We start from the raw sequence: 14,640 nt of genomic DNA, 5'->3' as shown, positions 1-14,640 counted from the left end.
GAAAAACATCCAAAAAAAGGAAAAAATTACCCTTCAAGTGTGTAAAAAATGCTTACAAGAAATCAGCAAAGGTAAGAAGCATTCATGTAACAATATGCAAGCTGTCTTGAAACTAATGGAAAACGTTCCCGAGAAAAAGCAAGAATACATTGCGTCTAGTATTATTAAAACAAAAATTCATTCTGAAGACAATGCAAGCGGGCGCATTAGGAATAAGCAAATTCAGTTGAGTACAAAGGGTTCGAAAATGAAAATTGTTGTCAATCCGAATGAAAAAAAAACACTACGTTCAGCGAGGAGCGTTTGGATAATTTGCGAGTGAATCTTGGCTTATCTCGCAATAAAATGAAGAATATTGCTAACTTTCTAAGATCAAATGTTGGGAGAAAGTCAGTACCCGTGGATTACAGTAAGCACATGTCAGGGCAATCTAAAATTTTACAAAATATTTATAAAAAAGGTAAATACTCTTTTGATTGTGACGATAGAAAAAAAGAAGAAAGACCAGTAGTTTACACAGATGCAGAAGAACTTTTTGATGCAGTTGTTACAGAGAGAAAATTTCAGGGAAACGTTTGTGTTAAAGCAATGGCCGACGGGGGTGGCGGATTTTTCAAAATTTCTCTATCAATATTTCAAGAAAACTGTGATTACGATGATGATGATGATTCAACAATTCAGAATAGGAATCGAAGATGTCTGTATTTCGAAGGTGGTAGCGCAAGTAAGAAAGCGAAATTGATGAGCGTGAAACGAGTTGTGTTGCTATGCATTGTTCCTAAGATTAAGGAAACAAATGAAAATGTTAAACTTTTGTTTGAAATCACTAAAATAAATAATATTCCCTTTAAGTTCGTTTCGGATTTCAAATTGTTGCTTATCATAAATGGCCAACAGACAGCATCTGCAATGTTTCCTTGCCCCTACTGTTTCATTTCACTCGACGACCTGAGAGAAAATAAGACTCCTACGCAGGAGGATGTAAGCAGTTCTCATTGTAGTTCGGATGCAAATAATTTAAAAACCAATGTCACGAGACTAAAAACTTTCGGAGATTTAAGAAATGATTTCGAACAGTTCGATCTTTCTGGTAGAAATAAGAAAAACAGCAAAGAGTTTCACAGTACTATCAACTCTCCTCTATTCACAGAAAGTGATGATACCACCGTGTTAGAAAAATGCGTTATTCCTGAATTACATGTGTTGATGGGTTTAGTAAATCATCTATTTTGGAAGGGTTTAGTACCCCTTTTGGGTAAAGAGAAAGCTTTGATCTGGCCGAAAAAGTTAAAACTTATTTCCAAAAACTACCACGGAGATTGTTTCGAAGGCAACGCATGTAGGAAACTTTTAAAAGAAGCTCACAAACTAAAAGATCCTGAGATATATGAAAAAGTCGGTTATTTGAAAATCATACCCTTTTTCAATGCTTTTGTGATAATGAATAAAGTTGTCGATTGCAGTTTCACATCTGGTAAAGTAGGACCAAAACTGGATATTCATTTAAATGAGCTTAACGAAGCTTTAGATGCTTTACATGAAATTGAAGACGTCTCTATAACATTGAAAATACATGTATTAAAAACTCACATTAAAGAATGTCTTCAGTTCATAGAACACAATAATGGACTAGGGTATTGGTCTGAGCAAAGTGGGGAGTCACTCCACCGCGAATTCTCTCTAACTTGGGAGAGGTATAAAATTAATACTATCGAAGACGAATTATACTTAGAGAGGCTTTTCAGAGCAGTTGTAGAATTTTCATCACTCAATGTATAATCGAAATTCCGATTCCAAAAAGGATTGTTATTCCTCAAATTTTTATATAATAATGACGTATTTATCTGTAGCACCAGACGTCATTTTATTTTATTTTTCATCATTTGAACATTTCTCGATAAACGAAAAACCACATTAAAAACAAAACGAAAACAAAATAAAAAAAACAAAATACAAAAAAATATAATAAAAATCAAAAAATTACAAAAAAAAAATATGGGTCCAGATTACCACTACGTCCACGCCGTTGGTCCCGGGTTACGCTGAAAGTGGTATATTCAAGTATTTAAATTTTTTCTGACAAGATGTCTTATTAAACTAATTAATCCAACTCTAAATTAACTAAAACAATACAAAAGAAATATATAAAACACATTTAATCTGTATTTGAAATTATTATCTGTGCAGACTTATTTATAATCCACTTAGAGTATACATATGAAGATATATACACATGTATCTTTAAAATAGGATCAGGTATGATTTCGCTGTTTGAAAATTCTGAAACTAGAGCTCATGTAGGAAAACTCTACGTTCAAAAACCTTCCATCCATTTTCAAAAACCCTGCTTCTGCTTCAAGAGCACTGTGACATATCGTATAATAGTGCATATCTATTATAAGAAAAATTTTGATTTAATCCGTCATACGGATATACTTCAGAATTGAGATATACTTTCACATCGACTAAATCACAATGAACATACTTCTTATTGTTTTTAAATGCGATAATAACATAGCGAGGGCGTTCAGTTTCAGCAGCTAATTTAACACTCAAAATAAATGTAGTAGTCTGTGGAACTACTGGGTTATAGTATATATCCCAACTCCTGAAGGGAATCAATAATGGCGTTTGTTTGTTTATCACATTAAACATGTACAATTTATAAGCATCAGACAATTGTACATGGGGCATTTTCCAAACAATGCTCGAAATCGTCATTTTCAATTGACTCATTGTTAAAGCTACAGCAGTGCTCTTATAAACAATCTTTTCCTCTTAATAGAACTAGCTCGTGTTTCCCATTCAGCAGTATTTTATTGTAGTCCTCAGCAAATCCAAGTAACAGATTCAACGGTGATGGACCATCCACAATTTTCGAGCAAGTGTTCTTGATTTCGTTTAATTGATAAATAATTTTTTAAATCGCTTGTTACACCCAAATGTCGTGTTCGATCAATTTCAATACCATTCAATTCATATCGTATTTCACTAAATAGATACGCCATACAATTATTCAATAAAGCTATTGTGGTTTCGATTTGATCATCAACTTTTGTGATATGCCCTTGAATGTGAAGAAAACTTTCGCTCGGCAACACATACAAATCTTGATTTTGTATGGCAATCCGAATTTCGTCATTGTTCTCATACGATCGCAAATAGGGTGAATAACTATGATAATCTTTCTTTATTATAGAATTATCAATAGTCGGTTTCTCGAGCACGTTAATTATATGTGACATTTTTTTTTTAATTTGAATCCTAAACTCAATAAAAATTTTTTATTGCACTCCGTTAATGGGATTTGTTTTTGTTGTCGTCGCCGTCGTTGTTGTTGTCGAGTAGCTAATCTGGTCAGCGTTGGTGAAGCGAGTGAGGGAGAATTGAGTGATAATGCCTTTTTATAGACGTCGTTGTTGTTGTTGTTGTATATAATCATTTTTTTATATTGGTTTTAAATGTAATCTTATTGTAATTCTTTCACCCCGAAAATTAATCAGATTACCGTCTTGATCACAGATTTTTAAAGTTATCGAATGTATTTCTTTTGTGTTTACTGGTAGATATATAACATTTTGTGGCACCTCAGTTATTTTATATCCAGGACTAACGACAAGCGCAAACTGATGTAGTGTGTGTGTTGTTTCGTTGTTTATATATGTACCATTTATAATATTGCATTGTACACAAATGGTATTAATTTTTGTGATATCAATTGCCTTATCAGAAGTATGTAATATATTAGGGCTTAATATATTCGAAGTGAATCCCAATAAAGAGCCGATTGACTTTTCCTTATTGAAATATATTTCATCAGTTGCAGAGAAAATTTCTGGTTGCAAAGTGTTATAGTTTGGAACTAGATAGAAATTGGGACTTCCGTCGGTCTCATTCTGTGTTAACTTTCTATATTTTCGTGTCAATAGATCATTAATATCGCTGATTTCATAGGAACCTACGGGGATTTTTATCAAATGTTTACCAACATGAAATAAATTATTGTCTACGTCAACGTTTGGAATCGAATTATAAGTGTCCAGACTGATTAACGCACACTGATAGTTCTGTTCAATTTGGAGGAAAATAATCTGCAACAAGTACTGACGTATTGCCTGTTAGTGTTAATGTTATCGACATCTTAACGGTTCGGGAGGGAATGAAATGTTTATAGGCCTTACACATACACATATATAGTATGCTGCGTGTTTTTTTTTGTTTTTTTGTATTCCATTTTTTTTTAGCTTTATTACTACAACTAATAAATATACATTTAGAAGATAAATGGGCGTAAACTGCAGATGTTGTGCGGTACGGCCGCAAAGCAATGCTTCGCACAACCGCGGCAGCTTACGTGTCCAGGCCTCTCCTCTCTCTCTCAGCTATCCTGAGTTTTCGCATTACAGACGCAGCGAATTTGGTCGTCGCGTCCCACTCCGTTTGGCCTCTTAGCATGGTTGGCACTAGCGTGCTGGGGCTAGTGCTGACACCGGTCGCTATTTCCAGGGCGGTCCTGTCCTCTACGAACCGCACGCACTCGAACAGGACGTGGCGTGCGTTCTCCTCGATTCCAGAGCCGCAGGATGGGCATCCGTCACTCGTGTCGTGACCGTACTTCTTCAGGTACGACCGGAAGCATCCGTGCCCACTCAAGATCTGGGTCAGGTAAAAGTCCACCTGCCCGTGCCTCCTTTCCAGCCACGGACTCAAGACGGGAATCAGATCGTGGGTCCAGCGTCCAGAGGTTGCGGAATCCCACCTCTCCTGCCACCGAGAGATGGATCTCTCTCTCGCGGGCCGTCTTGCCTCGCGCCTAGTTTGGTCGTCCGTGGTCGTGACCGTTTCCTCCACTTCTACCGCCTCTCTTACCAGTTCTTGCACCGGAACTAGACCAGCTATGACCAGCGCAGCTTCCTCAGAGATTGTCCGGAAGGCACACGATATCCTTGTTGCACATAGTCTGTGCGTGCGAGCCACGCCACTCATATACGAGGGCGTCGTGGCGGCTTTAGCCCATACCGGGGCGGCATAAAGTACTTGGGACGTGACGACGCTCGCTATGAGTTTCCTCCGTTCCTGCTTTGGGCCCCTTGTGTTCAGGAGAATCCGCGCGAGCGATCTGGCGGTCGCAGCGGCCTTCTTATTGGCGTACTCTAGGTGCTCTTTGTAGGACAGCCTGGTGTCTATCATGACGCCTAGGTATTTTATGGATCTTTGCGAGACTATGTCAACCCCTCCGACCGTCAGCTTGGCCGTCTCGACGAGTTGCCGGCTGCTTATGAGAACGGCCTCTGTTTTATGTGCCGCGAGTTGGAGCCCGGCGAGTGAGAGCCATGATTTCACCTTCCTCACCGCAGTGTTTGCCATGTCCTCCACTTCGGCTATCGTCTTGGCCACCATCGTGATGGCGACGTCGTCCGCGAAGCCAGTCACGTGGACGTTTACAGGCATGGGAAGCCTCAGCACTCCGTCGTACATAGTGTTCCACAACAGGGGGCCCAGGACCGATCCTTGTGGAACCCCAGCAGTTACGCAGTACTCTTTCGGGCCGTCGCTCGTATCGAAAAGCAGCACCCTTTCGCCGAGGTAGCTGTCGACTATCCTGGTGAGGTACTCCGGAATCCGTAGCCGCCTTAGTGCCTGCATGATCCTCGTCCAGTTCGCCGTGTTGAACGCGTTTTTGATGTCGAGCGTGACCAGAAGGCAGTACTTCTTTGTGCCGCCTTTCCAACGCTTCCCGCGTATGGCTTCCGCAGCTGTCCCGGTGACCATTCGGATCGCGTCCAGCGTTGACTTTCCTTTCCGGAAACCAAACTGGGCGGTGGATAGGCCACCAGCCGCATCTACGGCCAGGTTTAGCCGTTTCGAGATGAGCTTCTCGAACACTTTGCCAACAGTGTCAAGCAGACAAATTGGCCTGTAGGAGGAAGCTTCACCAGGCGGCTTCCTAGGTTTGTTGAGTAGAAGCAGCTTCTGTACTTTCCATCTCCGGGGAAATGTTCCCTCGCGCAGGCAGGCGTTGTAGAGGTCCGCGAAAGTGCCCGGCCGAAGCCCAAGCGCCAGCTTCATTGCTCTGTTGGGCACTGCGTCGGGACCTGGGGCTTTGTTGTTCTGCAGGCTGCGTCCTGCTTCAGCAACCTCGGCCTCCGTGACTTCCTCGATCTCCCACGTAGGCGCCGTTTCGTGCTGTACGCTTTCCTTGGCGCTACCCGAAGGAAACAGTGTGCGAACAATATCGCTAAGTGTTTCAGGGTCCGTTGGAGAGCGGCTGCCTGCGCTTACTCGCTTTACCACGAGTCTGTAGGCCCCACCCCACGGATCCTGTTCGGCTGCGTCGCACAGCTTCAGGAAACATTCCCGTTTGCTGTCCAGGATGGCGTGCTTCAAGGTCCTCCTGGCTTGCTTGAAGGCGACGTGTGCGGCCTCGGCCCTGTCGGTCCTTCTTGACCGTTGAAGAGCCCTTCTGGCTCTGAGGCAGATCCTTCTGAGGGTCGCTATCTCCGAGTTCCACCAAGGTACCGGCTCGTGGTCTCTACTGTATGGTTTGCGCATCAGCATCCCTGTCCTGCACGCATCCTCCAAGCTGGCTGCTATCGCGTCCGCGTTGGTGTTCGCGTCTGCTTCAGTGGAGCAGTGCATGTCGGCGAGGCACCTGCTCATCGCCTCGGCGTTTAGCGTCTCCTGGCGGTAGCCCTTGACTGCTCTGTTACGGGTTTCTGGTCCTGGCCGTGTGCCCACTGTGCATAAGATTGCCTCGTGGTCGCTGGCCGTGAAGAAGTCGCCGATTCTCCAGTGAGAGCGCCGGGCTAACGCGGAGCTCACAAATGTGAGGTCTATGATAGACCCAGCTCCAGCCCGATTGAACGTCTCCTGGGTCCCTTCGTTTAGCAGCGTGACGTCTAGCGTTGCAAAGGCATTGAGTAGGGTGTGCCCCCTTATGTTGCTGCTGGGGCATCCCCATTCTTCGGCCCACGCGTTGAAGTCGCCTGCGATGATAGCGGGGTAACGGCCCCTTGCGTCAAAGGCGAGCCAAGGCATGGCTAAAGTCCGTCGTGGAGAGGCTAGGTGCTAGATAGCAGCTGTATACCCACATTTCGCCTATACGAGCTCGGACGAAACCCGAGCCCTTGTGCACGTCCAGAAAGGATTTACCGTTTCTTCTGCACAGCCATATCGCGGCCTTGCCCGATGTGTCCGTTATCCAGTCGCCGTCGTCTTTGACTTTGACTGATGACAGCCAGGTCCGCCTTACATTCCCTCGCTGACTGCAGGAGTAAGTCCTGCGCAGCCCGGCAGTGATTCATGCTGCGTGTGTGTGTGTGTGTGTTTACAAATCAATCCAGGAATTATGCTCTGATGAGAATCCTAACCATTTACCGAATGCTCTACCATTTCGACGTCTAATAACCTTCTCCACTAGATATGTATCGGGAAATTTAGTTTTCATCAGCTCATATTCGTAAAATCCTCCCTTAATATCATTTCCCTGATAATCTTTCAATATATACGTAATGGGATTGGTATTTTGTATCCGTTTGATTTGGAATATCTCAGTTGTCCAGTTTTGAGTATAACCTTTTTCGAACACATGTTTATATATACTTATTCGCACATAATCGTCAACTTTGAATTTTGGTTTATGAGTGATTTTCAGATGATTGTAAACGGTTTGGAGGAGTAATTCTTCATTTAGAAAACTTACATCGTTTGGCGCCATCAGAATTGTTTTATGGTATGTGTTATTATATTTAGCAATCAATGCCTTATGCCCAATCCTTGCTATTAGCGCTGGGCAAGCTAAAAAGTATGCGATTGCAGTTACGAGGAAATCATTTTTATATATTTTTAGCAAGGAAACTGACGTTATGCATAACAACTTGCACCAAATTCTTACGTTCCCCAACACTGAAAATTTAAAATAACGTTTAACGGCCGCTGCTCCCGAATACTGAACTTGGGTATATACGTTTAAAAATCTGTTAAAAATCGATTTACCAACGGATTGTCGTGATCTATGGCGCATATTCTCCGTTATGGTTCAGCCTTCAAGAAAACAACATAAAACTAATTTCGGTCTTTACGCGTGTATTTTTAAAGAAGCCATTTATGCCAGCGTTTTTGATTTTTTTCCAAATTTTTCAACTTTGACGAAGTGTAGCTTTTGAACTAATGAATGGAACTTAATGATGTGTATAAGAAAGTTAAAGGGCATTCTATTACCTGTAAAATGAGTCCTTAATGACCGAATTCGGTTTATCACAACTCGAGTTAGAAAATAAAAAAGTGCGAAAAACGTTTTTTTACACTTAAAAAAAAATTGGTACCATAGAAAAAATTTTAAGTGCCCTTTTCTTAATCAGGGAGATGTATCTTACCGGAAAACAAAGGTTTCCTGAAAGGCGTATTTCATCAATTTTCTTTTGTAAACTGGTGTTATCACACGTCGTCTGATAAAATTTTTTCGTCCTTGTCTATGCAACTCTTCGGTGAGTTGTCTTTTATCCGCATTCAAGTTATTGTTGTTGTTGTTGTTGTCACTCATTTTGTTTTATTTTATTGTCAATATATTTAACAACAATGGGGAACTATACTTTAATTTTTTTCACCTCATCCGTAGGTAGCTGTGTAGAGAGTAATTTAAAGAGAACGTCCTCAAGCCGTTGAATATTTTCTTCTAATCGCTCTATATACTTAGTATAAATATCTTGAGAGTAGTCCTCTAGAGCTAATTTTATAAGATTCGCACTTTCACTGACCTCTGATTGAAGGTTTGTTTCCAATGTAATTATTTTGCTTTTTAAAATATTTATGCTCTGTCTCAAGCTGTTTAAATCAATATCCGCTTTCTCTTGTCGATTTAAAATATATTTTTTTAGACTTGCTCCTCCTACTCCTCCTCCTCCTCCTCCTACTCCTCCGGACGACAAGCTTTCACCAAATTTATTAATCTGATTCATTTTATTATATTTGCCTCTCTAAGCTCTTCAATAATGGATATAATTTCGTTTTTGTGATTGGTATTTCCAGCACTCTCGGATGCTAATAGTAATCGTAATCTCTCGATTAATTCATTCGGATCATCCCAATACTTGTGTCCTCTATCCTCCTTGGAGTAAGATTTTGTTGTTGCTGCTGCTGCTGCTGTTTGTGTTGTAAGCAAACCTTTACCAATAAGTTGTGTTTTCGGTTTGAATAGATTTTTTATAATATGCTGATACTTAAATGATTTAGACCCCTTAACTTGTGAACTATTCTGATATTTTCGTTTGTGTGCGTTTGTTCTTAAGAGAATATCTCGATAATTTTTCAAGTCCAGATTTGAATAATGCGCGGGCTTCGTGTGAAATAACAATTGAAATAGACCTGGAGTCAATTTCCATTTTTCCTTATCAATAATAATTGTATTATTATTATTATATTTTAATTTACTATTGGCAAAATACCATTCACCATTTTCTTTTATATTCAGACCATGTTGTATGGTCCAATTGTTTTTGACTTTTTAAGAGCTGAATATTATGCAAAAACGGTGATTTCTTGATCGAAACTTTTCTCTTGATTGCAATTTGTTTTTCCTTTTTGATCACATTGTTGTTGTTTTGTTGCTGTTGTTGTTGTGGCTGTTGTTTTGTCTTGTTATATCTTGGATATCTCGGTCCATTTATCAAAAAACTTTTCTCAAGCATATAATCTCTTTTTTCGATTAATTTTAATCTTTTATTAGAGGAAGAAGAAGAAGAAGAAGACTGAGGCAGAGGTAAATTTTCTGTGTGAGCACTTCGTTTTTTTTGTGTGTGTGTCTATGATCTCGGTATAAAATTTATAATGTTCGATGACGATGCCTGTGCTGTTTTTTTAAATCTATTAAATTTGGGACCATTGACCTTACGACTTTTTTCAAGCATAGAATCTCTGTGTAGCAGATTAAAAGGTAATTTGTATCTCTTGTTATTAGGCTGGACTGCTGCTAAAGATAAATTCTCAATGTTAGCATTACGTTTGAGATTTTTAAAAAGACTTAATTTTAAATCATAATCATCATCATCATCATCAACAGCAGCAGCAGCAGCACCAGCAGGCCGAGCTGGGGGGCAGGGGGAGCAGGAGGGAGAGGGAGAGGGAGAGCAGCAGATGTACTACTACTAACTACTGCATTGTGGTCATCATCGTTCCCCCGTTTTAGTGTGTGTGCAGGACTGTTTTTTTCTAATAAATTAGAGTATTTTGCTCTTTGACTATCCAAAAATGAAGTATAGTCTGATAGGATATCGTTGGAAGTATCTATCAAGTCGGGTGGGTTGTTGTTGGTTATTGGAAAACTCGTTATTTGCGGACGATTAAATGCCATATCAAACACATTAGCATCATCATCATTAGCAGCAGCAGCAGCAGCAGCAGCAGCAGCAGCAGCAGCATCCTCATGCTGGATGTTTCTTCGTTGATAAGGTCTTCTTTTCCTTCTGTTTGCATTATAGGATTTACATTTTCTCACTTTTATCTCCAAATCGTTGTTTGTGTTGTCGGTGTTGTCTAGTCTTCTTCGCATAACCCTCTTTGGAGAGTATCGTCTTTTGTGTTTAAGCATTTCAACATGTTGTTATTTTTGTTGTTGTTTTTGTTGTTGTTTTTGTTGTTGTTGTTGTTGTTGTTGCTGCTGCTGTTGTTCTCCTTCTTGAAGACCTCGATGCTGATGATCATCATATTTTATCAGTTCACGCTTATTATTGTTGTTGTTGTTGTTCGAGTTAGTCGGATTCTCAACATTGTATGTATTTGCCTTCTTGTTCTTTTTTAGAAAATTTTCCGCAATCACATTCAAAGGTTTTGTAATTGGTTTAAAGGTATTTTCCAGCATAATAATTCGATCCATTTCATTCGACTTCATGCTCTTCAATTTCTGTGTCAACAACAATCTGGTTTGAATCAGATCATCCAACACTTTAGTCTTATTTTTTGATTTCACCATTGCTGCTGTGGTTGTTGTTGTTGTTGTTGTTTGTTTAAAAACCAATTATTTACTAGTAAAATATATGATATTATATATATATATATATATATATATATATATATATATATATATATATATATATATATAATATCATATATTTTACTAGTAAATAATTGGTTTTTAAACCAATATATATATATATATATAGCTGATCCAAAGCTAATCCAAAGCTGATCCAAAGCTGATCCAAAGCTGATCCGAAGCTGATTCAGAGCTGATCCAGAGCTGATCCAAAGCTGATGCCGAGCTGATCGAGAGAAGATGATGATTATAGATGTATAAAACTATCGAATTTTTGTTTTCTATATCGTCCTTTATCAATATCATTATCTTTACTTATGAGAACAAATTCATATTTTTGCTTCCAGCATTCCTCACAAATTTTTATAAATTGCTTAAAAGTCATATCGCCTATAACATGATCATTGTAAATATGTTTAATATTCATTTCATCTTGTTTAAAAATTATAATCAAATTAGCGTTGTCACGTATTAAATGTTTTGGTATTTTTGTATAAGTTTGACATAGATAGAAGGAGTCTATGTGTTTGTGGCGACCCATACAGAAATAATCTCTTATTGCTGTTTGCTTATCACAGATTACGTCATCAAATATCATTATTGAGTGTGGTCTAGCCCTTTCTGGACTGACGACTTTTTCCTTGTCTGAAAACGTGAACATGTGTATCCCCTTAATTGGTTTAATCAATTTCATTAAATATTGATACTTTGGCTGATACAACGATTTTGAATAAATGTATATATTTTGAAATTTAAGTCCATTGGGACTTTCGATCAAACTTATCATTACGTTTGTCTTTCCACAATTAGATGGCCCCACAATTAGAGCGCGTATCGAATTCGGTAACAATGGGCTATGTGTAATTTTTCCACTCCTATCCCCCTCACCACAAATTTGATCGACATTTCGAACTTTAATTTGTCTGGTTTGTTTTATAAATCTCATTTTGTTGTTGTTGTTGTTGTTGTGGTTGTTTTATTGAACAAATTTTTACAACTACTAATGAAAATACTATAAATATTTGAGTATATATTTCGTTTTTGTTTAATATACGATTGTCATTGAAACAGAATAGTCATAAACAAAAAACAAAAAAAAAAAGGGAAATGCAATAATGCGTATAAATTATAAACATAAATTAAATTCATATCAGTATCGAATTGGTAGTGGACTCGTTAACAACTTGATTAACAAACTACCAATTGAACTTCATTTGCCAGGATATCAATTTTTTGGACCAGCACAAAACTTGCAGAGCGTTTGAAACGTGGAGACAAAGGGATTAATCCGCTAGATGCAGCGTGTCGAGAGCACGATATTGCATATTCACAATTCAAAGACCTGAAAAATCGTCATCAGGCCGATGATATATTAGGTGATAGAGCGTGGGAACGTTTTAAAGCAAAAGATAGCGGTCTAAAAGAACGTTCTGCTGCTTGGTTTGTGACTAACGCTATGAAAAAAAAAGTTAAATTCGGTCTAGGTATGTCTAAAAACAAATCTCATCGACGTCAACGTAAGAGGAAACCAGCTAGTAATAAAAAAAAACAACGTCAACGTCATCGACAAACAAGAAAAAAATCATTCGCAAGCATTGTGAGTCAAACGAAGCGAATTTTGAAACGAAGAAATCCTACGAGTATCGATGAAGCAATTCAGATATCTCAACAATCAATCCCACCTAGTTTTCATCGAGGACAACGAGGACAACGAGGACGAAGACGAGGTCGACTAGGTCTAGCGAATAATATCTCCAATATTCCGAGGGTGATACCATTACCAAAAATTGGGGGATTCCTACCGTTGATACCAATATTGACTGCACTTGGTGCAGTTGGTGGTCTTGCTAGTGGTGGATCTGCTGTTGCTAAAGCAATAAACGCTGTCAAAAATGGTAAAGAACAATTAGCCGAAGCGACACGTCTTAACCGCTATATGGAATCAATTGCGATGGGAAAAGGACTTTTCCTGAAACCTTATAAGAAAGCATATGGACTATTTTATAAGCCATATTCACCAAAAAACTAATAAATATGCTACCCAATCAAGCACTTACCGATATTGATTTAATTGATTTTGGTAAACAGCATTTTAGACACTTTCGTGGTGTTTTTATGCGTGATCGTCTCCCCAAGAAACCATGGACCAACGAATGTGGGATAATTAATTAAGATAACGAAAGCGGTAGTGGTACGCATTGGGTAGCATATTTCAAGAATAGAAATTATAAAGAATACTATGATAGTTTTGGTGATTTGCAACCGCCCATTGAAATTGTGAAATATTTAAAACCACCCATTGAATATAACTAAAGAAATGAACAAAAATTCAATACATATAACTGTGGTCATTTATGTTTAAAATTTTTATTTCGAAAAAATAAAATGTAATATATTTGTATAAAGAAAAAAAAAAGACAATTTTTTGTATTTTTAGCTTAACTTAGTAGGCTATATCTTTGTGACCCCATGCAAGTGTGTCTATATTATTCTCTTTTATATAGCGCTTATCATCTAAATAGTTTAGGGTGACTTTTGTATACTCTTGCGTATAAATTTTATGTAATTTCGATTTAAATAAGTACATTGTTCCAACTTGCTTATTTTTTTTATACAAGCAATCTCGAAAATCGTTAATAGTTAATTTTGAGGTCACACTCGCCTTTACTACTTTAATTTTTTTGATCTCCGTTGTTTCAGCATTATTTATATTAGAGACTTGTATTGAATACATTTTAGCTCTGAGTCCAATAAATTATTTTATTATATCCCCCCTGCACTCATCTTTCATCATACCTAATTTTTTTTTGTTTATCAATGGTAATTTAAAAACATTATCCTTATCATATTCTGAAGTATCGAAATGCTGATCAATTTCAAAACGAATGTCATCATAAAAATCTATAGTCTTAATATCATAGATAAAAGAATCAGTATCCATATACATTAAATTTATATTTTCTTGATATTTCGGCTTCATATAGTCATAGTGAAAATTGTACATTTTAAATTTTGATATTTCTAGAACGGTGAAGCTATTGTAGACAGGCTTATCATAGACAACATGCACTTTTTTCATTTGAATTGCAAAGAAATCATCGGCCAATTGCAATATATTCTTAAAATTAAATTTTGAGATAAGTGCTCTAGCTCCCAATTTTTTACCATCACTCTCCCACCTGGACACTAATCTAATTGATTTTCTCTTGTCGACATTCTCCATTGTCTTGCCATAGACTGCATTGTTTAGCAGTTTGAAAAAATTCTTTTCAAAATCATTAACAGCCAATGTTCTGTGATGATTGTTACAATCAATATATTTTTTAAGCCAATCAGATTTATCAAATTGTAATATTCGATGAATTTTCTTTAAAATCAGTCCATGTCGAAAACATTGCTGCAAATTTCTATAGTGAATTATATAATTATATTTGTTTGTCAAGTCTGCAATCAATTTTGATTGTTGCATATTTTCATTTTTTTTGTTCTGCGAACAAAATGGTAAATCATTGTGCTGGCTGTGTAAGTTTTCAGTGTATTCCAAATCGACCTCTAAAATATAACCAATTGGTTGATCATCTACGCACGTGTTTAAATCAAAAATTTCAAAA

This window comes from Drosophila suzukii, unplaced genomic scaffold (assembly GCF_043229965.1).
Source record: "Drosophila suzukii unplaced genomic scaffold, CBGP_Dsuzu_IsoJpt1.0 scf_20, whole genome shotgun sequence".
NCBI classification, from domain to species: Eukaryota; Metazoa; Arthropoda; class Insecta; order Diptera; family Drosophilidae; genus Drosophila; species Drosophila suzukii.
The sequence above is the reverse complement of the archived record's forward strand: the minus strand, read 5'-3'. Positions refer to the sequence as shown.